At 46.3% G+C, this 22,379-nt stretch overlaps 1 protein-coding gene across 2 annotated transcripts in view; it reads right to left on the bottom strand.

Moving 5' to 3' along the window:
• Positions 1-22,379, bottom strand: part of DMRT1 (doublesex and mab-3 related transcription factor 1) — a 114,060-nt gene that overhangs the window by 1,183 nt on the left and 90,498 nt on the right. The window lies entirely within an intron of this gene.

The following is a 22,379-nucleotide window of genomic DNA, read 5'->3' as shown; positions in this document are numbered from 1 at the left end:
CGTTAAAAGTAGCCAGTCTTTCTACATTCAGGATTCGGTGAGGTTTCAACAAAGATAGAGGCGCTCTGCATCTCCATCCTGCGTTCAAAGCGTGGTTACAGGCAGTCATTACAACCCCCAGCGTTTCTTTAGAATGAAAAAAAACAACAACAGTATTTCTGCACAATATCTATTCAGTTATCTGTTTGCATTTGAAAGGGAAAGTTAGGGAGCAGAATTCTGGATTTATGTGCATAAGGAAAAAAAAATAACCAATCTGCATCCCCCTCTTTGGGGAAACTATTTCCACCCTTCACTGAACCCCTCCCCTTTATGTAAAGGATGCTAATAGAACTTGTCTTGTCAAATGATCCGTCTGACAAATTACCCCCAGCAAGACTCCACCCATGTATTTCCACCATTTGACAGGTAACCCTAAGTTTTTCAACATATAGCAAGCAAAGGTGATAGCTTATCAATTTTCCTGTTATTTCTCTTCGATATACAGGGACAAACACTTGCTGTTTACATAACTTCTGCAAACCAAAAAGCAGGAAATGGGAGGGAAACTTTTTACAAAATATGAAAAGTTTAATACCTTCACAAAAACAGAAGTCAGGTAAAGATTTTAAAAGCAAATCTGTGAACATAAAACTCTACTAGGAAACTGACATTAAATGTGAAAGACGCTAAATGTGCTCAACAATGTTTGCAACCTCACAAGCCACAGTAGATACAAAATTTAAGCAAAAGGGTCTCTGACCTTCTTAACCTTAGCCGAGTTCAGATCCACCCCCAGAACTCCCTTCCTGCCTAGTGTGAACGTAATTAAGGGGAAGCTGCAGTGGCAATTTCTCTCCTCATTAACTTCCTGATTGGTTTCAGCCTCAGGATTCTGCCGGGCAGTAGTTTGTCACCAATTCCAAATGGCCAATCGTTAATACTAATGTTTGTGTAACTAACTGCCAGCATCTGCCACGGCTTCTTGTACAACAATAATGGTGAAAGGGTACATTAGTGCTCCTGTGTTAATTCAGCTTGTGTTCATCAATAGGGAAATCTATGATGTAATTAGCAAAATGCACTGGGAACTGAGTGCTGAAGTCATTTGTAGGGAACTAAATCATCGTAGAAGCTGCACCGAGTCCTGATGTGTTTGCCATCAATACTTATTATGTTTGGGATTTAATAAGGTATATTACCGTGCTGAAAAGAGACCTTTTTACAAGAGAACACTATTTACGCTTGTTATGGGTTTGGAAAAGGTTTGCTGCAGCTAGTGGAAACACACAGAACTAAAAGAGCAGAGCTAGGATTTAAGAAGCGGACCTTTAAAACCACTCCACTGGACCAAATTATCTCAGAAGGCTCCTTTCTTCTAACGTGACATATGGATGGATAGACAGACAGAAGAACGGAGAGTTTTGTAGGGCTGCCTCAAAACCTCCAAGAAGGCAAGGCATGATCTGGAAACTTAGTGAATAAATCTGAAAAACAATTTGGGCAATTTCCTGACAAACAATTACCTTTGATACTGATGGTATTTGCTTAGTAACTGAAATTAAAAAGCAAGGGTAATAGTGTGTAAGCCTTTTTAAGTGGAGTGCTGTTAAGTAGTACTTTACAGACACCAACAAAGCATACACATGCACGCCAACCAAAACAACTGGGAACCTAAAAAACCTGAAATCTTCATTTTACTGCAGTCCATAAAGGCTACATTTGAAGTGTTACATGGATTTAAAAATCCCCACAAGTCCAAGATGATTTATGAATTGTGCTACATACACAGCACGTTGTATATACAAAGAAATGTTTTCCAAAGGCGGCACTTTGCTCTGACCTCTTGGAACCACACAAAGATCTGGAGAGCCATCTAAGAACCAACCAGGGAGGGGGTATGAGTTATCTGCCCACCGCCCTCGACCCACCTCAAACCAGTGACGGAACCTTCTCTGTCTGGAAGCGCTGGGGACGAGAAGGTTTACTGCCCTACCTCCTGTATGCCACATGCTGTAATGAAATACTTAATCCTCACACCAGTCACCGAAAGAATCACCCACGCCGGTTGATGGGAGGGGACCCCGTGCGTGTGGCACTTGTCAGCACCACCCCCTGGGTTGCTCCCCCTGGACCATCCCACCCTCCTTGGGTGCCACACCGGCCTGGGAACCCTCCTCATCTCCGTGGGGCTGTGGCGAGTTTAAGGAGGCAAAAGAACTGACCCTTGTCAGACTGATGCAGTGGCCAGAAAGGAGTGAGTGAGTGCTCTCTGCCACGTTCTGAGCCCTGGGCCTGCCTTCTGCCTTCAGTCAGCAGCTGACCCACGAGATGCCCCTCCACCCCAGCCGTGCACCTCTTACCCCCATTTAACTGATCCGTGACCAGAAAAGGGAGGGGCAGGAATTCTGCAAAAGGAAGAAATGTGGGGATAGCTCCCTTTGGCCCTCAGTTGCCTTGTGCGTGTTTTCTTGGAAAGTATTCCTGTGACTCAGGCTACAGAGACACACGCAGTGTCACCTGCAGAGACGGGGGAGGCTCCAAGCACTCCTAATCCATGACTGCACTCAGGGAAGATGCAAATAAATGAACTCAACCGGTTTTGGAAAGGGTCAGCATTTTTCAGGGTTTCTCCACTCAAAATTTAAATCGATGTCATTTTTACTTTTGTCCAAGGCTTGGCATCGTCTTTGAATAGTGGGACAGTGTTTGCTGAACTCATTTTGTGTGGCCCCCTCCTAAGAGTAGTTAAGGATTTCAGAAGTGTTATCCTGGAGACGAATGTCCAAAATGTGTTTTAGTAGTGTCCTTAAAGGTACACTCTCCGTTTTAATGCAGCTTCATTAAACTCTGTTGGGGGAAGAGTAGTAATTGGTCACTGTAAATCATTTTATACCAATTAAAAATTCCAAAGTCAGAGTTATCCTTTCTGCTTTTTAAGTTGATTTTAATGAGCCTGACACAAGGCTCATTTCAACTCAAAAGGTTCCTCTTAATTATTTTGTAAAAATGCTAATGCCTTGTGTCAGTGGGACTGTAAGAAAAGGTACAGTGTTGGTAGCACTAGAAATTGGTTCGGTCTTTCTGGACAGCAATCTAGTGACATGTAATGAGAACCGTAAAACTGTTCATCCCCTCTGACCCGGTAATTCCACTCTGGGGAATAAACGCAAAGAAAGAAAGAATAATTGGCCCAGAGATGCTCAACACACGACTATTTGCATCACTGAAGATGTCAGTGCTTCGCTCCGGGCTGGGACTGGGCGGTGGGGGGATGGGGACAGCTGAGCTCGGGGAGGGGGGGCAGGAAGCTTTCACAAGGCAATAAACAATTCAGGATTATGCTACCCCTCGATCGCGGGCAGGCTCCCAGCATTTACAGAAATGGAAGAAATGACTTCTGGAGACCGAGGTAGAGCCTAAAAAGTAAGAAAAAGGAAGACTTGCCCATCTGCTCTTTTCTCCGGTTCCAGTGGAAGGTGGGGAGACCGCGGGGCTGACCCTTGATTGAACCAGCAAGCCCAGTATCTGTTTTCTCTCAAGTAGCCTATTTGTCCACCGAAGGAGGGGCTTTCTTTTACTATTACTTAAAAGCAAAAAACCTTGCACATAATCACTCTCCCCGGTGCTGGGAGAAAAGAAAAAAATTTAAGATAATGGCAGCAACGCCATCTAACCATCACCGTACCGCCACCCCCAAAACCCACCTCACCAAAAAAAACCAAACAAAAACCACTCTAACTGCTAAATCTTTCGACACTGCAAAGACCCCTGACTTTTAACTTGAATGATCTGTTGGAAGTCAGTGGGCTGGAACGAATAATTCTCCTCCAATGATGTGAGAAAACAGGATATTCATGCTTGAGAAAAATTTTTCTTCCTCTCTATGTTAAATACTATTCAACGCCCACTAAGAAACCACTTAAAAATAAGAATGCAAGCAGCATTCTTCAATTGTTAGCAACTCTTCACCTCCGAGGGGACAGGGAGAAAAACAAAAGTGCTGGCCTCGGAGTCTGATGAAAAAGCTAATGAAAATTTCTCAAACAACAAATTCTTCCGCTTCATGATAAACCGTAGTGTTTGGAAATAAAATGCCTTCCAATCAATACCACTTAGCAGATATTTAATGTTTCACAATGGAACTCTTTTCCGCTGTGAAACTGCTGCCCCTTCTCACTAACGTTTAAAATAATTAGGATTATCTGAGCCAGTCCCAAGCTTGGCAGGTTCAGTCTGTACTTTCAAACAGCATTAATTCTTGGCACTCGGAACAAGGGATAAAAGGTAAAGATATGAATGGAGATCTTTATTCAACCCGATCTATCACGGATTAGTTCATTCTTTTCCAGTTCATGCCTGCACTCCAGTTAAGGGGAGGGCAAAGCTGTAACTGATGTAATTAGAAACCACAAGCTGAGAAAAAATAGCCCTTTATTAATCTCCCCATTTACTATGTATTTACTAAAATATATATATGTGTGTATATATATATATATGTATATATACATATATATAAAATCTTCGAAACAATTAAGTGTGCTTTTTCCCCCAACCTAAGTGTAATTAAAGGACAGTGACAAGAGAGAGCTGTTGAGGATTACGCCTTCCTTGAAAACACGTCTTCACGGGCAGTTCTAAAATCTAACACCGATGCTGAGAGGGGCCAGCTCTGTGCTCTGCATGTTGTCGAGACAAGTGGCCGAGCCAAGGTAAAGGAAGGTTCCTGTGGTTGGCAGCAGGCACAGGTCACTGCTTCTCTCTTGACAGAACCCTCACGACCTTTTGAAGCACTGGGAAGGGCCGTTTCTACAAACGAAGTGAACGTGTAAGAGAAAGTACCCATTATGCAATATTAACAGTACCTCCGTCCCTCTAAATTTCTTGCATAACAAGGAGACACAACTCCCCAAATCACGCCAGCACACTTTCATTCTCAAAGTAAGCAGTAACCATGGAGCACCCTTCAGGAGCACGCTGGAGAGAGCGAGGGCCCCGGGCGGGGGGGGGGGGGGGGGGCTGAGGACCCGAGTCACAGCCTGGCCTGGCGGTTTGCAGCCCACCAGCTGGCTCATCCTACCGCTCCACAAAATCGGCGAGGATACGCCAAACCTTCTCCCTTACCCGCCTACAGAGTTCAACACAGAGGGAACAATCCTTGACTGTTTTAATGTAGTGCCCAAAAAACGAAAACGAGAGGAAGGAAGGACTCCACTCAGCCTTGCACCCGACCTGGGACCCCGGGGCACAATCGTCTCGGACCAGACGCCCCCCACGCCCCCTCTGCAAGACAGATACTCCTGAATGACTACATGGCTTATTGCTTAGGGTCATAAAACCAACTGGAGTGTCAGAGCAAGCCCATGAATTAGCAGTGTGCCCGTGACAGCAGCCCTAACGGGCTCGGCACCTCCAAGGACCCCACCCGTCGCACCTCTACCCCCAAACTTCCTGCCCGTCAGCAGTGGTGATGCTGCTGGCGGCTCCCTGACCCCAAACTGTCCCCACCAGTAGTGGAGGACTCTCTCGCTGACTCCCTCATTCCTGAACTCTTTCTGAAGTGAGCACATGAGGGGTTAACTCATCAGGGCTGGCCCACCAGAGGGAGGCAGCATTTTTGGTGACCCACACAATCCAAACATTCACATTTCCTCAGTGTGTTTTAACCAAAATACACTGCGTCTCAAAACTGTGCAGCGTGGCTTCGACTTCTCTTAGGTGACAACATCCTGAGAGAAAAGCTCACACTGGCCGACTCTGCCCTCCTTTTGCCCTTCGGTGAACTGAATACGAAGCAGACTCTGAAGAAACCCCCTACGCTGCCCGGGGGATGGACGGAAGCATCCCGGGCCTCGGTTTCCCCATCTGTGAAGTGACACTATTAACAGGCCACTGTGATAATTACCGAGTAACATTAACCAGTTGCCTCATTTTATCTGTCTGCAAGTCTCAGTCTTAAGGTCTTAAAGTTAGAAGATTCTTGCCTTTGAAGGTGCAGGAATTCAATCGGGATTTAGGACAAGGTCTATTCATCCTGGGCCACATACACAGTTGCCTTCTTGAGAAAGCCCGGAAGAGGAATGCAGGTTTGCTTCCTTTGGACACCATCCCTTTAAGACAGCACTATCTGGAAGCAGGAAGAATCTCTTGTGTTTGAGCCTAAGTCTGTCTGAAAAGGGGAACTCTGGGAAGTCCTGGGCAGAGGCATCGATGACCCAAAAGAAGTAGGGGTCTCACCGGTTCCCAGTCTTCAATCACTGGCTACCTGGAGCCCTGAGAATGGGGCTCGCTGGGCTGGCGGAAACTGACCCTCAGAGGGCAACAGGGCAGAGCCCCTGTTAGGTATGCGGGCTTTGGTCAGTTCCGTACCCTCTCCATGCCTGAGTTTCCTCGTCTGTGAAACGGGAACAGAGTAGATGGTTCTACACAAAGCGGTGGGGCTCTGTAAAGTCTGACGCCGCCGTAAAGCCCACATTCGAATCCCGCCAAGCTTCAGACTATGGTGACCCCCACGCGGGGGCCTGGCTAGGGCAGCGGGACTTCAGCACTGTCTGAGCCCTGACCCTAGCACCACCTCCCGGCCTCCACCCCCCTCCCCGCTGCCCCCAGCAGCCTCCGAGAGTCCGTGCCGGAAGACTCCGAGCTCGGAGCTCGGACACCAGCACCTCAGTGAACACCTGAGACCCGGTTTCTTTGACTGTTAAAGGAGAATAATCGTGTGTCTCACAAAGCTGACTAGAGGATCGAGGAGACGGAATCTGACGAAATAGTTGGCTGGCAAACCTGCAGAATATACACACCCGTCAGTCACGACAAGCCCCCGCCGCTCCCCCAACCTCGCAGGAGTCTGCAAACTTCTGCGGGAAGAAGCCAGGGACTCTGTGCACCCCACTGCCCGGCACAGAACCAAGAAATGAGTAAGATTTGTATTAACTCTGGTTGAGAAAGAAAAAAAAAAGGGGTGGGGGAACTTAGTGATGACACAGCCCAAACATCCCTGAATGTTCTCAGACAAGTTTCAATTCTGACGTTCAGGGAAAGGGGAATTTACTTTATTCACCCTTCTGCACACACCAAGATACTGACAGTTACGATGAATTAATTCCAAGTTGACCCCGGGGCCTGTGAGTCTGTGCTTTTCACAGCACCGTGCACAGCACTGGCGTTACACACAGGATTTCCAGAAGCCAGGTCAACAGGTCAGCAGTCAGGGCTGAAGCAGGTGGAGCCGTCAGAGCCTCGTGGCAAAAACAGGTCAAAGACAGACATCTGGTATGCTGAAACGGAGAACATCTACCATACGTTGTCTGGCACAGGGCAGTGCACACAGTGGGTGTTTAATAATGACAAACGTGTGGGAGAGACCGTGGAATTCAGTCTTCACAAGACACGCCGTAACCACAGAACGGGACGAATTCGCACGCTGGCCAGAGTCGCAAGCCTAAAACCAGCTTTGAGGGCTATAAACTGCAAGGATTTTACTGAATTCCATCTGTATTTACCGCACAGACTCTAAGCAAAGCCTGGGCACAGAGGCAGAGAAAAGCCACATCAAACACACCCTGGGACCAGGATCTCAGCCTGGGCCAAGGCCAAAGAGCCCGGCTCTTAGTGAGCACGGGGACCGTGTTCCTGGGGACTCTGCAATGCAAACACAGCTCAAGCCCAAGAACCGCGCCGCGACTCGGTGGTCACATGGACAGCTGCATTTGCAAACAGAGCATAAACACGGAATATAATCTCAGAAACTAAAGCAGACCAGGCAAACCAGATGCTCAAAAGTCATCTCTGCAGGAGGTTTTCCATGCGATCCTGGGAAAGCGGTTTTCTCAGATACAGAAGGATTCACGCTCACAAAGCAGGCTGCGGGGGGCATCTGCCATGCCAAAAACTAGCTCAGCTCTGTCCAGATTATTTTGCAACAAGAGAACATTTTCAAGTAGCCTTGTGTTTTTCTTCACATTGAGAGGAAGAAAGGATCACAGATGCTTTGACCTTAATGGGTAATATAATTGATGGGAACATCGACCTTGATGGGCATCTTGTTGAAGCTAAGAAAAAGGATCAAAGTTTGGAGTTCACACCACCACCGGGAGGGCTGGTCGGCGAAGGACAGTGAATGCTGCCTTCGAACCTAAGGCCTGAAAGGAACTCGGTTGCTGGCTAACCCACCAGCCTGTGGTCTTTCACTTTGGGATTACATCATCTTCCATAAAACGTGCTGTTTAACAAAACATTTAAGATATGCAGCTTTAGGGGCGCCTGGGTGGCGCAGTCGGTTAAGCGTCCGACTTCAGCCAGGTCACGATCTCGCGGTCCGTGAGTCCGAGCCCCGCGTCGGGCTTTGGGCTGATGGCTCAGAGCCTGGAGCCTGTTTCCGATCCTGTGTCTCCCTCTCTCTCTGCCCCTCCCCCGTTCATGCTCTGTCTCTCTCTGTCCCAAAAATAAATAAACGTTGAAAAAAAAATTAAAAAAAAAAAAAAAGATCTGCAGCTTTAGATGCACGGTTAAGGAAGCTTTTCGTTTAGAAATATTCTGAGACGTTTTGCCACGAAGTGGACATAAGAGAAAGTTCGTGAGCCATTTCTCAAATAGAACCTGTATAAAATTTGCAGCTTGTAATTTAAAAGTAAATATTGGGGCACCTGGGTGGCTCGGTCGGTGGAGGGTCTGACTTGGGCTCAGGTCACAATCTCGTGTTCATGGGTTAGAGCCCCTCAGAGTCGGGAGCCTGCTCTGGGTTCTGTATCTCCCTCTCTCTCTGCCCCTCCCCTGATCATGCTCTTCTCTCAAAAAATAAAAAACGCTAAAAAAAATTAAAAATAAAAAATGGAAGTAAATATTGTGGGAGGCCCGGGTGGCTCAGTCAAAGTGTTCGACTCTTGGTTTCAGCTCAGGTCGTGATCTCACAGTTTTTGAGTTTGAGCCCCACATCGGGGTCTGCACTGACAGCTCAGAGCCTGTATGGAATTCTCTCTCTCTCTCTCTCTCTCTCTCCCCCTCCCCCACTTGCGCACACACGCGGTCTCTCACTCTCTCAAAATAAATAAATTAATTAAAAACAAAATAAGAGTAAATATTGTGCCCCAAATGAAATGCCAGCAAGCAGGGTAGAAAACTGTGTTGTGTACATTATTTTACCTTTACCTCAAGGGGACTCCATCTTCTTTCAAAAGCAAACGCAAAACTCATCAGTACTGGCTACCATTCTATGCCAACTTGTTACTCCCCTTTCTAGCTAGCGTTACAGGAAATCTAAGACTAGTGATTATTAATATTTTTCTCTGGTACAGGATAAGGAAGCAGACACATCCAAATAAAACATATGCCAGATGAAATCAATCAGGACAGCAAATTCCAGGCATTTCCAGACAGGAGCATACATGCCTAACTCACAGCCACACGAGTGATTTTACCGCCTCAACACAATACCGCCATCACGGACAGTTAAGGGCAGTTCAGGTTACAAGAGCGAGAATACACTATTTTGGAATGGTTCACGTTAAGGGTGAAAAGAAATAAGAAAATAAGAGCACAGAGTGTGTGTTTTTCCAAAAGAGAATTTCTACACTTTGCCCAAGACTCCAAAAGCTAAAAAAATAAAATAAAATAAAAAATTCAATAGATGTATTTCTGAAATCATTTTTAGGTCAAGTGCTGTCTTTTCACTTAGCCCCCAAGAAAGGACATCCACCCTGTGAGAAGTGAATCTGTGGGTGATATGAGGCATTTGGGGACCGTGATTGCGCCTTCTTCCCTCTAGACGTTTGTGGTACTTTCTAACTGTTTCGAGAGAGAAGAGCTCATGTGTGGACAAGAAAAGGTCTTCCTTTCCTCCACAACTGCTTCTTGAAGCCAACGTGAGCCGCGGCCTTTGTTTGGGGCGCTCCGGGAATGGCCGCCTGTGGCCTCCTTGGGCGAAAGGCTCCGCACGGGGGGCTGCGGGTGCCCGTCAGCCCAGCTCCGCTCTGAACCGAAGGGAACCGATACCAGTTCTTATTTAGCTCTTCCTTCCTCTGGTCAACAGATTGGGTTTCCCTTTCAGGACTTAGTTTTCTGTTTTTTGTTTCTTTCTTACTGTGGCGAAACGCACATCACATAGAACATTTTAACCATTTTTAAGCGTACAGTGGAGGGGTATTACGTCCACACACGTTGTGATGCACTTGCCATCTCCAGAACGTCTTCATGTTTGCAAACAAAAAGTCCACACCCGCTGAACGAGAACTCTCCATTCCCTCCTCCCTCAGCGCCCAGTGAGCACCCTTCTGTTTTCTGTGTTTGTGCAAGGACCACTCTGGGAACCTCACGAAGTGGGTCATACAGTGTTTGTCGTTTTGTGACTGGCTTATTTCAGTTGGCATAATGTCCTCAGGGTTCATCCGTGTTGTAGCGTGCGGCAGAATTTCTGTCCTTCTGAAGGCTGAATAATGTTCCACTGTATGTAGACACCACATTTTGTTTACCTACTCATTTCTCGGTGGCTATGTGGGCTGTGTCTGCCTTTGGCTATTATGAAAAATGCTGGTGTAATCACTGGTGTTCAAATATCTGCTAACGTCCTTGCTGGCAATTCTCTGGGGGAACATACCCAGAAGTGTGACTGCTGCATTATATGGTAAACCCATTTTCGGGGGCACCTGGGTGGCTCAGTCGGTTAAGCATCCGACTTCGGCTCAGGTCATGATCTCGCGGTCCGTGAGTTCGAGCCCCGCGTCGGGCTCTGTGCTGACAGCTCAGAGCCTGGAGCCTGCTTCAGATTCTGTGTCTCCCTCTCTCTCTGCCCCTCCCCTGCTCACGCTCTCACTCTCTCAAAAAAATGAATAAAACATTAAAAAGTCATATGGTAATTCCACTTTCAATGTTTTGAGGAACCGGTGTTACAGTTTTTCAGAGTAGCTATACCATTTTACATTCCCACCAGCAACACACAGGGTTCCAATTTCTCCACAACCTTGCGAACACTTATTCTTTTGTTTGTTTAAATTACAGCCATCCTAACAGGTATTTGGTCTTTTCCTATTAACCCTTTCCTCAATTTCTCCCTGCCCTTCTTTACCCTTAGTGTGCTGTCTCCATTTCACTACCACCGAATTTAACTAAAGAGTAGGCCTCACGGCCCATTCGCTGGGTTAGGCCCGGCCAACTGGTGGCTGTCTTATTCCCAGACAGGTTTCCTCCAGGTCCCCCACGACTTTCAGATCCCCACAGCCCACGGCTGCTCCGGTCTTCCCTCAGCTGCTTCCTGCAATGTAAATTCACTGTGTGTAAAATTAAACCTACCATTCCCCGCAGAGTAAATATGACCCTCTTCTCTTGGGTCCGGAGCACGCCCATGTCACTGGCTCAGCCTCTAAGCCTCAGGATTATCTTAGGAAACTTCTCCCTTCCCCTCTCCCCTACCTCCCAGCACTGGCAAAGTCCTGCTCCTGTGAACCCCATGGGGCTCTTCCTCAGATCTCTCCTTCCCATTTCACTCTGTCCCTCCACGCCCCAGACTGGATCCCACCCTCATTACCTGTACCCTAACCTACCAGAATCTGGTTGTCCTGCTCTGTCTTCTCGATCTCTCCTTCACCTTCCCCACAACGGCCACCCTACTTCCAGAGAAACATCTCCCCTCAATCAGCACCTCTGGTGGCATCTGGAAAAGCCCAGACTCATCTGAGGAGCAGCAACCGGTTTGCCCACATCTCCCCTGCACTTGACTCATCCTGCTCTCCCCACCCCCAGCTCAGACCCAGGATCCTGGCCTTTGACACGTGCTCGTGCTGGTCTCACTGTCCCCCAGTCTCCACAGGTCGAAACCCAGCTCAAAGCTACTTTCCTCTCCCTCCTCAAAGGCCCAGAGTATTTTGCCTCTGCCTTTCTTGTGGTGCTCACTGCCACCTTCCTAGCCCTGCCTCTCCGCCTCTCCCATCGCTGACCTAACAACTCTCCCCACAGAACAGGGGAGGATCCATGTCATATGTGTCTTTGGGGCCCTTTGGTGGCCACCAGTTAAAAGCCTGCTGTCTGGTAAGCACTCAACACATACTAGTTGATGAATGAATGAGAGATCGGACTCACTGGTCAAAGCAAGCGGATCTGTTTCCTAGAGCCCAACCCACCCTGATCCACACACTAGGTGAGCTCCCACAAGAACAATGGCAGGGAGGCAAGTGGAGTGATAGGGAGAGGCATGGCTGCCAGTCCCACATCCAGGAAGGGGTGAGAGAGCCAACGGAGCCATGACGACACGTGACAGTGAATCTGAATCCTCCAGAAAGGTTCAGCATGCTGAAGGCAAGGATCCACTTGTAAACCTCCCTGTTGTCTGAGGCTGAGGTTGGCGACAGCAGGGAAAATGATCAGTCATTTGGGGAATTCATTTATGTGAAATCGCTAACTTCTCAGTGACCAAGAGTTAATGAGGCACCATGAATCTTCTCTTAAACTCAGTCCTCGGGGCACCTGGGTGGCTCAGTTGGTTGAACGTCTGCCTCGACTCTTGGTTTCAGCAAAGATCATGATCTCATGGGTTCGTGAGATCGAACCCCACATCAGGCTCTGTACTGATAGCGTGGAACCTGCTGGGGACTCTCTCTCTGCCCCTCTCTGCTCGCACACACACTCACACTCTCTCTTAAAATAAACATTAAAAAAAAACCAAACTCAGTCCTTGGATGATGTAATTTCACTCTAGACACTAACAGAAATGTTAGATGTGAAATCGCAAGACTGAAAGGTACGCAGGCACTTTTTTTCCTCCAATGACAGAACCTTATTAAAACTACTCCCTGAAAAAGGTAGGTAATGTGACGCCATCACATAGGTTTTGCAAAGACTGCTTTCTATTATTGATTGAGAATGAGAACACCAGAATAAACAGACTTAATTCAACAGATGTACAGAGAACTCCAGCCTCAACCCTCTTCACAAGCACCCCTGACACATTAATACACAATGGCCACAGACTTGTCTGCAAAGCGAGCCTCTACAAATTTCAGAGATACATATCTTCCAAACCTTTGAAGTCTTGGACATTCAAGTCTGTAGTCTATCACAATAAGAAGTAGTCTTACCACTACTAAGAAACAGACCTTTCAGCTTTAAAAAACAAAAGACAAACAAGAAGAATATAAATATCACCGACTCTGACTAACCAGCAGGCCAGCATTTGGTCACAATATAATTGATTTCACCCTCAATGCTACTGTTGAAAGTATTTAAATGCCCAGGCACTGACTCCAACCCACACACTCCTCCTCGATCCCCCATTCCAAGCAGACCAGGTATTTTCACACATGGTTCATCTTCAGTGAAGACTGTAATTAAATCTTTAATTTGAAAACAAGAGTGAAGGTCCAGCACTCTGCATTATTGGCTGCCCTCGAAGCTTAGAGCAAAGAGCAATCAAATAACAAATGGTGACCTTAGCTCCTTCAAGCTTAAGTAATCTGCTAATTTCAGAAGGTACCGGCTCCTCTCAAAAGTGGCCAATTTACAAGTGGAAGTGCTTTCCACAGCTAACTGGCAAGCATCCTGGGAATCAGAAATGTTATTTAAATTGCATAAACCGTCAAGTTTATGTGCTGCCTGGCCTTTTGCTCACACCATCATCTTTAAAGCATAAACTTCAGAACGTGCTTTATTTCATATCCAACGTGTGGGGAGAGGCCTGTTAGGGAGCTGAGTGAGTATTAGGAACGCGAATACTAGCACTGGTCCCTTTTACTCTCCTCCTCTACCTCCAGAATGACCTAAAACACTTCTTAGGCATAAAAAAAGGCAGTGTGGTACAAACTGATTATTAACTCTTAGAATACTTATTAAGCATCTGCTCTGTGCCCTGCAAGGCTGTAGCCACAGGAAATAGAGCTGTGAGTAAAACAAGTCTCTGTTCTCATAAGGAAACACCAGGGACACCTGTAATCACCAACACCTGGGAACGGATTCTGGCCAGGTCACTTACTGGGGATGTGACATTGGGAATATTTTCACAGCTCTGAACTTCTCTTCATGATCTATTAACAAAAAACGACGGGGGCAGCTGGGTGGGCTCAGTCCGTTAAGCATCCAACTTGTCGGCTCAGGTGGTGATCTCATCGTTCCCAGTTCCAGAATTCGAGCTCCACATCGGGCTCTGTGCTGACAGCTCAGAGCATGGAGCCTGTTTCAGATTCTGTGTCTCCCTCTCTGTCTCCGCCCCTCCCCCACTCATGCTCTGTCTCTCTCTCTCTCAAAATTAAATAAACATTAAAAAAAAAAAAAAAACCAGTAAGATTAAAGGCTGTTGCAATTAAAAATAAAATACACTGAGTATTCGATCAACACTAGTCTCTTCCCCTGCTTGTTCCTTTCCGTAATACGGGAGCAGATAATCCGTACCACAGGGACCATCAGAAGCAAAATCAGGAGGAAGGTGGTGTTTTTTCTCAATTCTTTGTTTGCCTGCCTTTGTGTCTTCTTCACCTCTTTGCACTTCTTTTCTGTTCTTCAGAATCTGTGGTCCCTGGTCCTCCCTCTGCCAAATTACACCTTCCCCTGCCCCTCAGCCCATTCCAGAATTCTATTCTTTCAAGTAACCCCTTGAAGCTCTTGATGAAAAGCATCCAATTAAACTAATTCACAAGGTAAATGCAGGCTTCACGCTTTGACCCTCTTGTGGATGTGTTCATTTCAAGGAGGTGGCTTCCAGGCATTTCGGACGACGAGTCGTCTGGGGGCGGGGAAAATTTCCAAAGTATTGCCTGTACCACTCGGTATGCAGACCGTACCGCTATTAAGCAGGTACATCCTGAGATTCGCTTTGACGAGGTCAAGTTTTTGTAATGTACAGCAAAGACACACTCCTGCTGAGTGAGGTTCTGGTCCATGCACAGTCTGCATTCCCATCCCAGGCCGCAGTCACAGCCTTTCAAAGCATCTACCCCCGGGGGGCGCCTGGGTGGCTCAGTTGGTTGAACTTCCAACTCTTGATTTTGGCTCAGGCCATGACCAGGGTCATGGGATCAAGTCCTGCATCGGGCTCCAAGCTCAGCGTGGAGCCTGCTTAAGATTCTTGCACTCTCTCCCTCTCTCTCAAATACTAAATAAATAAATAAATAAATAAATAAATAAATAAATGTATCTAGTGAGAGACTCTCCAGCTGATAATGCAATTCTAGGGCAGACCAGAAAACCACTGGTATTTAAAGAATCAAAGTCACAATTATTTCCCTGCTAACGGTAACTCTCCGGTTTTCTAGCACTTCACTGAGGCTCCAGAATCCTAATGACGTATTTGTCAGAGCAGTGAATAGAATGAGCTTTTAATTATTTTTGTTAGGAAATATTGCTAGCGTTCACACTAAACCAGGTAAAATTGAGAGAAAAAGCAAAGACACAAATATTAGCGTTAGCTAACCATGTGCTTGGGAGCGAAGGGGGGGAATTTATCATGCTAAACCAAGGTCATCCATTTATAGTAGAAGTACTTAGAACTTTCTGTGTCAAAATCAACTATCATATACCAAAGGATTTACTTTGCTTTAGTAAACATGTATTCTTTTTGTAGTAATAAAAAGTGATAGAAAATGGCAGAAAGGAAGGATAAAAGGAAATCAAAGAAAACACAGGCCATGCTGGAAACCCAGCTCCCCCTCTGGAACTGTAGGAGTCAGCTCTTTAATGAGGGCAGGAGTGGACACTGGCAGATGAAACAGGGATTCTTAGGAAGGCTGGACCTCCCAGCCTCAGGCAGGAGCTAAGTGCTGACCTAGGTAAGCAGGCTGGTGAAATGAGCCTCAGCCCACATTATTTATTAGCATAATTATTAATAATAATCACTATCATTCATTGAAGCCCTATTGTGTTCCAGGCTGCACTTTGCTTATTACCTTCACAAAAAAAAAAAAAAAAACCCTTTGGGGAGGTGGGTATTAACAACCTCATTTGGCAGATTTTACAAACTGAGGCCCAGAGGTGGTGATTAACATCCAAGGTCACACAAGCGCGGAGTGTCAGAGCCAGAATCTGTGCCTGAGTGGCCTTGAACCGGACTGTCCACCACAAGGCCACAGTGCAGAACCACCAGTCTGCTGTCTCCCCCTGCCTCCTGCAGACAACCCCCCTCCTTCCAGGGAGCCCTCTGCACCCAGCTACCAAGTTGCTGCCTGAGATCCCCTCCAGAAAGCCACGGTTGTGCTCAAAGAGACAGCTTTGAAGTTTAAGCATCACCAGCTGCCCAAGGGCCCCCCACTCTCACATCTTTTAAATCTGTCTTCCACGCCAAAGAGACCTGAGGAATCCATCACGTGATTCAGTAGAGGGAAGGGTTGGGGGCAACTTATGTGTTTGCCGCTGATTGTCAGATTCTGGGCAGTTCAAGAAAATACAGTAGGAGTCACTTGGCAGAAGCCTGCATTCTCTTCAAGAGCAGCCTCCGCTGCAGAGCCTCGTGAGCCCCAAAGCAGCAGAGCACAGGGGAGAGGACAGTCCGTCCTGGGCCAGCAGGGACAGAGCGCGGATTTCCACCACAGACTCCTGAGCACTTGGCAGGAGCGTCAGAAACAGAACCACAGGATCTGGGAATCTGAGCGCTAGCATGCACGGACGCGTCCGAGAGAGCTTTTGCTTCCAGGTTGCAGGAGTCTCAGGAGAGGAGAGGAAGGCAAGACAAGACCCTTCCCAGTGTCAGAGCTTTGCTTTTCCCCTCCTCCCATCTGAGAGAATGAAGACGGTTGAGCAAAGCTCACCTGTGACAGGGCGACAAGAGCGGGGGCTGAGGAAGCAGGGGCAGGTGGGCACCGAGGTGACAGACCTCACAGTCCCGGCACGCACCCAGAGCACAGAGAGGCACGAGACAGCCCACTTCTGGGCACATCCATATAGGTGAGTTTTCAGCGCAGCTAAGTAATTATCCAATTCCACCTCTTGTGACCTTTCATGAAGTCAGGATGGAGACGATGAAAAATGAACCAATTCACCCCAGCAGGCTCCAGCACCTCACGGTCAGCAGTATCAAGGGCTCCTGATACATCTAACAGAAATGCCGCGGCGCCTGACCGGGGCCACCGGCGGGAAGAACCTATCAATCAATGAAACTAACACAGAGTCCGGGTCCTGCTCAAATCTGAAGCCGCAGCGGCAGGAAATGGCTCACGGTACGATAATTAACTCCTGGATTCAGGCAGTATTGTCTTTAAGACTATCCTGTCTCTTGGGGCGCCTGGGTGGCTCAGTCGGTTAAGTGTCCGACTTTGGCTCAGGTCATGATCTCACAGTTCGGTAGTTCGAGCCGTGCGTCAGGCTCTGTGCTGACAGCTGAGAGCCTGGAGTCTGCTCTAGATTCTGTGTCTCCCTCTCTCTCAGCCCCACCCCCACCCATGCTCTGTCTCTCTCTCTCTCAAAAATGAATAAACATTAAAAAACATTAAAAAAAAAAAAAAAAAAAGACCATGCTGCCTCTTGGGCAAGTTATCTTCAGGACCTCAGTTTCCACATCTTTACAGCTCAGGGTTTGAGCTCAATGACTTCTAATTTCTCTTCCAGAACTAAAATTCTGTGTTCTGATTCTCAGGTTCTGATTCCTTAAATCTCCGTTTCTTTTAGGCTCTAAAGGTTTAAGTGCCAGCTCAAAGTCAGAGTTAACAGAGTACAAAGCAGAACAAAGCAGAGTTGGGAAGTTTAACATGAAGTGATTAGTTCTGAAGCAAGAAATTAAGGCCTTTTCTTCCCTAATAGAGGCATTAACATTTTCTGTCAATAACTAAGTAAAAGCTCCTTGCAATCACTGGGATTCGGCCACTAAATGGGAGGTTGAATCTCTCTTTATGCTGCTATAGAAAGTAGCTTCAGGTGACATGTGACAGCTTCTGCTTCAGAACCAAACAGTGATCAGGGGCACCTGGGTGGCTCAGTCGGTGGCACGCCGGACTCTGGCTCAGGTCATGACCTCACAGTTCCTGAGTTCGAGCCTGCTGTCGGTTTAGCTGCTGTCAGCATAGGGCCTGCTTCAGATCCTCCGTGCCTCCCTCTCTGCCCCTACCCTGCTCAAGCTCTCTCTGTCAAAAATAAAAACAAACATTTAAAGAAAAAAGAATCAAACGCTGATCACGTGACGATGACTTGGTGGAAACCAGATTGGCAGATTTCTCACAAGGAATCTCCTAACTAGACTGATTCTCTGCAATCTTGATGGGCTCAGTGTTGGTGGATCGTCAACTACTGCTCTTTCGTGTGAATTTCAACCGGTATCCGCATGACCTCTTAGACCTGGACACACCCCCCTACACCCCTTAGTGTAGAGAGGACACATCCCCAGCCTTTCCCACAAAGGGGACAGCACATTTTTAAATGCCCCGAAAACACAGTTGTTTCTACACCGTATCAGCCAGAAAGCAGGTGGGATCGCCTCCTGCTTCCTGTATTTCAAACTGCCTCCTGTTAGACCAGATCCTCTAGTGACAAGAAAGCAGCTACAAGAGAGAAGAATCGCTCGGGTCTTTAAGAGCACCTCTGCCGGTACCAGAGCTGGACACGGACTGGGATTCAGTACGAGCTGTATGTTAGGCACAGGTGGACCATGCTGGGGGACTAGGCCTCTGACCTGTCATCTGCTCTTGTACTTTTCCTGCAGGGACAGGAGGGAGCGGTGGTGGACAAAATGGTCCAGTCACTCGGTACCTCAGGCACTGCCCGGATGCTAGACAAGGGCGCCTCCCTTCCTGCCAGGCCATTTAAGAGGTGCTCTGGCTCCAAAGGAAATGAAAGGGACCCCCAGACTCCATTCTCCATCCACCAGATTGACAAAAATATAGATGTTCAATAGAATCACGCTAGCAAAAGATTGGGGAAAGTGGTACTTTCACACAGTGCTGCTTAGCGAACCAGTATAGCTCAGCGTGGCAGTTAATGGGGTGACATTTAATACAATCTGAGACGCAGGCTTTCTTCGGAATGCCCCTTCTTAGTGTCTCCCCAGAAAAACATGTATATAGAGTGTGCATTCGTACAATGAACCAATAAACTGTGGTCCATCCAAACTGTACAACAGTAGGAGCCAGTGAGAAAGAATAAACCAACACGAAAGATCTCTAAGACCAAATGTTATCTGAAAAAACTGTATGTGAGCAACGATATGTGACAACTGCATTTATATTAAAAAGCCAAGAAAACTATGTATTTCTACAGAAACATATATCTGTGTGACGTCATAGCAAAAAGTCTAAAATGATAAATTATGAATTTAGCTCTTGAGGTAACTGTTAAAATAAATGAGGGGGGGTGGCGCTTGGATGCGTCAGTGAGGTAAGTGTCCTGACGTCGGCTCAGGTCATGATCTCAAGGTTCGTGGTTTTAAGCCCCACTTCGGGCTCTGTGCTGACAGCTCAGGACTCTTTGGCCTCTGTGTCTCCTTCTCTCTGTCCTTCCCCCACTTGTGCTCTGTCTGACTCTCAAAAATAAATGTTAAAAACGTTTTAGGGGTGGCTGGGTGGCTCAGTCAGTTAAGCGTCCAACTCTTGATTTCAGCTCAGGTCCTGATCTCATGGTTCATGGATTCAAACCCCGCGCTGGGCTCTGTGCTGACAGCTCAGAGCCTAGAACCTGCTTCAGATTCTGTGTCTCCCTCTCTCTCTGCCCCTCCCCCATTCATGCTCGCCCACTCTCTCGCGCTCTCTCTCTCAAAATAAAGGAATAAACTGAAAAAAATACATTTTAAAAATAAGTAAAATAAAATAAATAAAATAAGTAATTAAATTAAATTAAATTAAATTAAATTAAATTAAATAAATGAGGGAAAAGACCACAGCACAGTACACACAGCAAAATTACCACTGGTTAAAAAATATGTGTGTAGGGTGCCTGGCTGGGTCAGTAAGGAGAGTGCGTGACTCCTGATCTCGGGGTCGTGAGCTCAAGCCCCACATTGGGTGTAGAGACTGCCTGAATAAAAGTAAACTTTAGGGGCACCTGGGTGGCTCAGTCAGTTGGGCTCCTGACTTCGGCTCAGGTCATGATCTCATGGTCTGTGAGTTCGAGCCCCACATCGGGCTCTGTGCTGACAGCTCAGAGCCTAGAGCCTCCTTCAGATTCTGTGTCTCCTTCTCTCTCTGCCCCCACCCCTCCACTCTCTGTCTCTCAAAAATAAATGAACATTAAAAAAAATTTTTTAAGTAAACTTTAAAAACAACAAAAAAATGTATGTGTATTTAAAAAAAAAAAGACAGGGGCGCCTGGGTGGCGCAGTCGGTTAAGCGTCCGACTTCAGCCAGGTCACGATCTCGCGGTCCATGAGTTCGAGCCCCATGTCAGGCTCTGGGCTGATGGCTCGGAGCCTGGAGCCTGTTTCCGATTCTGTGTCTCCCTCTCTCTCTGCCCCTCCCCCGTTCATGCTCTGTCTCTCTCTGTCCCAAAAATAAATAAACGTTGAAAAAAAAAAAGACAAATCAGGAATTACAAAGAAAATAAAAACAGCAGTGTTCTGTTCATCTAAGACAAAATAAAGTGAGGGGTGCCTGGGTGGCTCAGTTGGTTGAGCCATCTGACTTCGGCTCAGGTCATGATCTTGAGGTCTGGAAGTTCCAGCTCCGCAATGGGCTCTGTGCTGACAGCTTGCAGCCTGGAGCCTGCTTCATATTCTCTCTCTCTCTGCCCCTCCCCCACTTGCGCTGTGTCTCTCTCAAGAATAAACACTAAAAAAATTTAGGAAAAAAGAGTTATTTTAACTGTTCACTCAGAAACATGTTCTGAGAAACCAGTTTTCCAAAATTATTTTTAACTGCTCTTAAATACGACTTAAAAAGGTACTTTTGAGGTGAATACAGCACAAAACATAGCTGTACACAACAAGTTTCATCTTGATGGAAGCATGAAATTCCTGACTGCAAACTAGTAGAAAGAAAAAATTAACTACAGCCTAGTTATATTGTTCATAGGGACCACTGTAAACTATTTTGATTTTTGAAAATGCTACTTCATAGAAGGTCTAATTTGCTGATAAAATCTGCAATGCATTTCATTAATACCGCCAATTTGTTGTGATACAGCAGGTCTTTATCCAACAGAGGTCTGAACAATCCTATGGTTAAGCTGGTCACTTTGCAATGTGTATTGCTTTAGGCAATGAGATTCACCAAATAATCTTGTTAATAACCTTCTAAAATAACCTTGCAAAGCAAAATAAATAAAATAAAATAACCTTGCAAAGCAAAGAACTAGAATAAAAATATACTATGATGTCTCTGAAACATTATAGAAGAGTAATACCTTACAACGCATAGCCTGTTGTTATAAATGTGTGATATTATAATATGCTTATAAATGTTTGGAATAAAGCCAAATTTAAAGCAAGTCAAAAACCCAGATGCTTGAATCAGGCTTGGCTCCATGCACACAAAAAAGAGGTTTACTTACGAACAAGTGATTTGAGATCCAGGGGACAAGAGATTCTGTCCTCAAAATACACCTGCTACCCGCAGACCTAAATATCTGAAATTCTACTATGAAAGATTCTCCAGAATAAACACGGATGTCTTTTTAAAATGCAAATAATCAGGACGAAGACATAAAACCAATATTATTTTACCATGTTATTTACCAGATCATTCTCTCTCAAAAGAGGGGGGCCAGAATACTGAAAATAAGAGAAAGTCCTAGACGTGTGTGTCCCTTACTGCGTGAAGAAGTTGGAAAAGATGATCATAGCCAACCCTACTAATCCCTTCATTTCTTTCCTGGAGTTGGTTCCTTCAACACCTTCAACTGCAATCTAATAATTTTGGCAGGCATAAATTCAATCCGGAACTTTCAATGGAGATCATGGAATCACCAGAAAACCAGTAACAGGTGCTACAGTTTATTGAACACTAACCACGTGCCATATGCAATCCTAATTCCTTTTCATACATTACTTCACTTGATTCACACTAACACAACGAAATGCATACTCTTACCTCCAACTTACAGGTATGAAAACTGAAGTTCAGGGTCACGAGGCACTACTCGACAACCCACGTCTGACACACACCCAACTCAATGCTCCACTACTCAATGGTGTCTCACCCCTCCCCTCAAAAGTTACACAGAAGAAGAGAGTCATTTGACCATGAATCACTGTTTAATCCCCCAAACCAACCACATTCTCTGAAGGGTCGCTTTTTTTTCACGTCATTTATTTTAGAAAGAGCACGTGAGCTGGGGAGAAGAGCAGAGAAGAGAAGAGAGAACCTCAAGCAGGCTCCACACTGTCAGCATGGAGCCCGACTCGGGGCTCGATCCCGTGACCCTGAGATAGCGACCTGAGCCAAAATCAAGAGTCAGATGCTCAACCAACCAAGCCACCCAGGCGCCCGGCTCACTCATACCTTTAATCTTTCATTAAATCCATATATTTGGTTAAGAAAGGTAAAAGTAATTTCTTTACCATGGTATCTTTT

Source organism: Herpailurus yagouaroundi, unplaced genomic scaffold (genome assembly GCF_014898765.1).
Source record: "Herpailurus yagouaroundi ecotype Mexico unplaced genomic scaffold, PumYag 199, whole genome shotgun sequence".
Taxonomy (NCBI): domain Eukaryota; kingdom Metazoa; phylum Chordata; class Mammalia; order Carnivora; family Felidae; genus Herpailurus; species Herpailurus yagouaroundi.
Note: the sequence above shows the minus strand (reverse complement) of the source record. Positions and strands in the feature narration are given on the sequence as shown.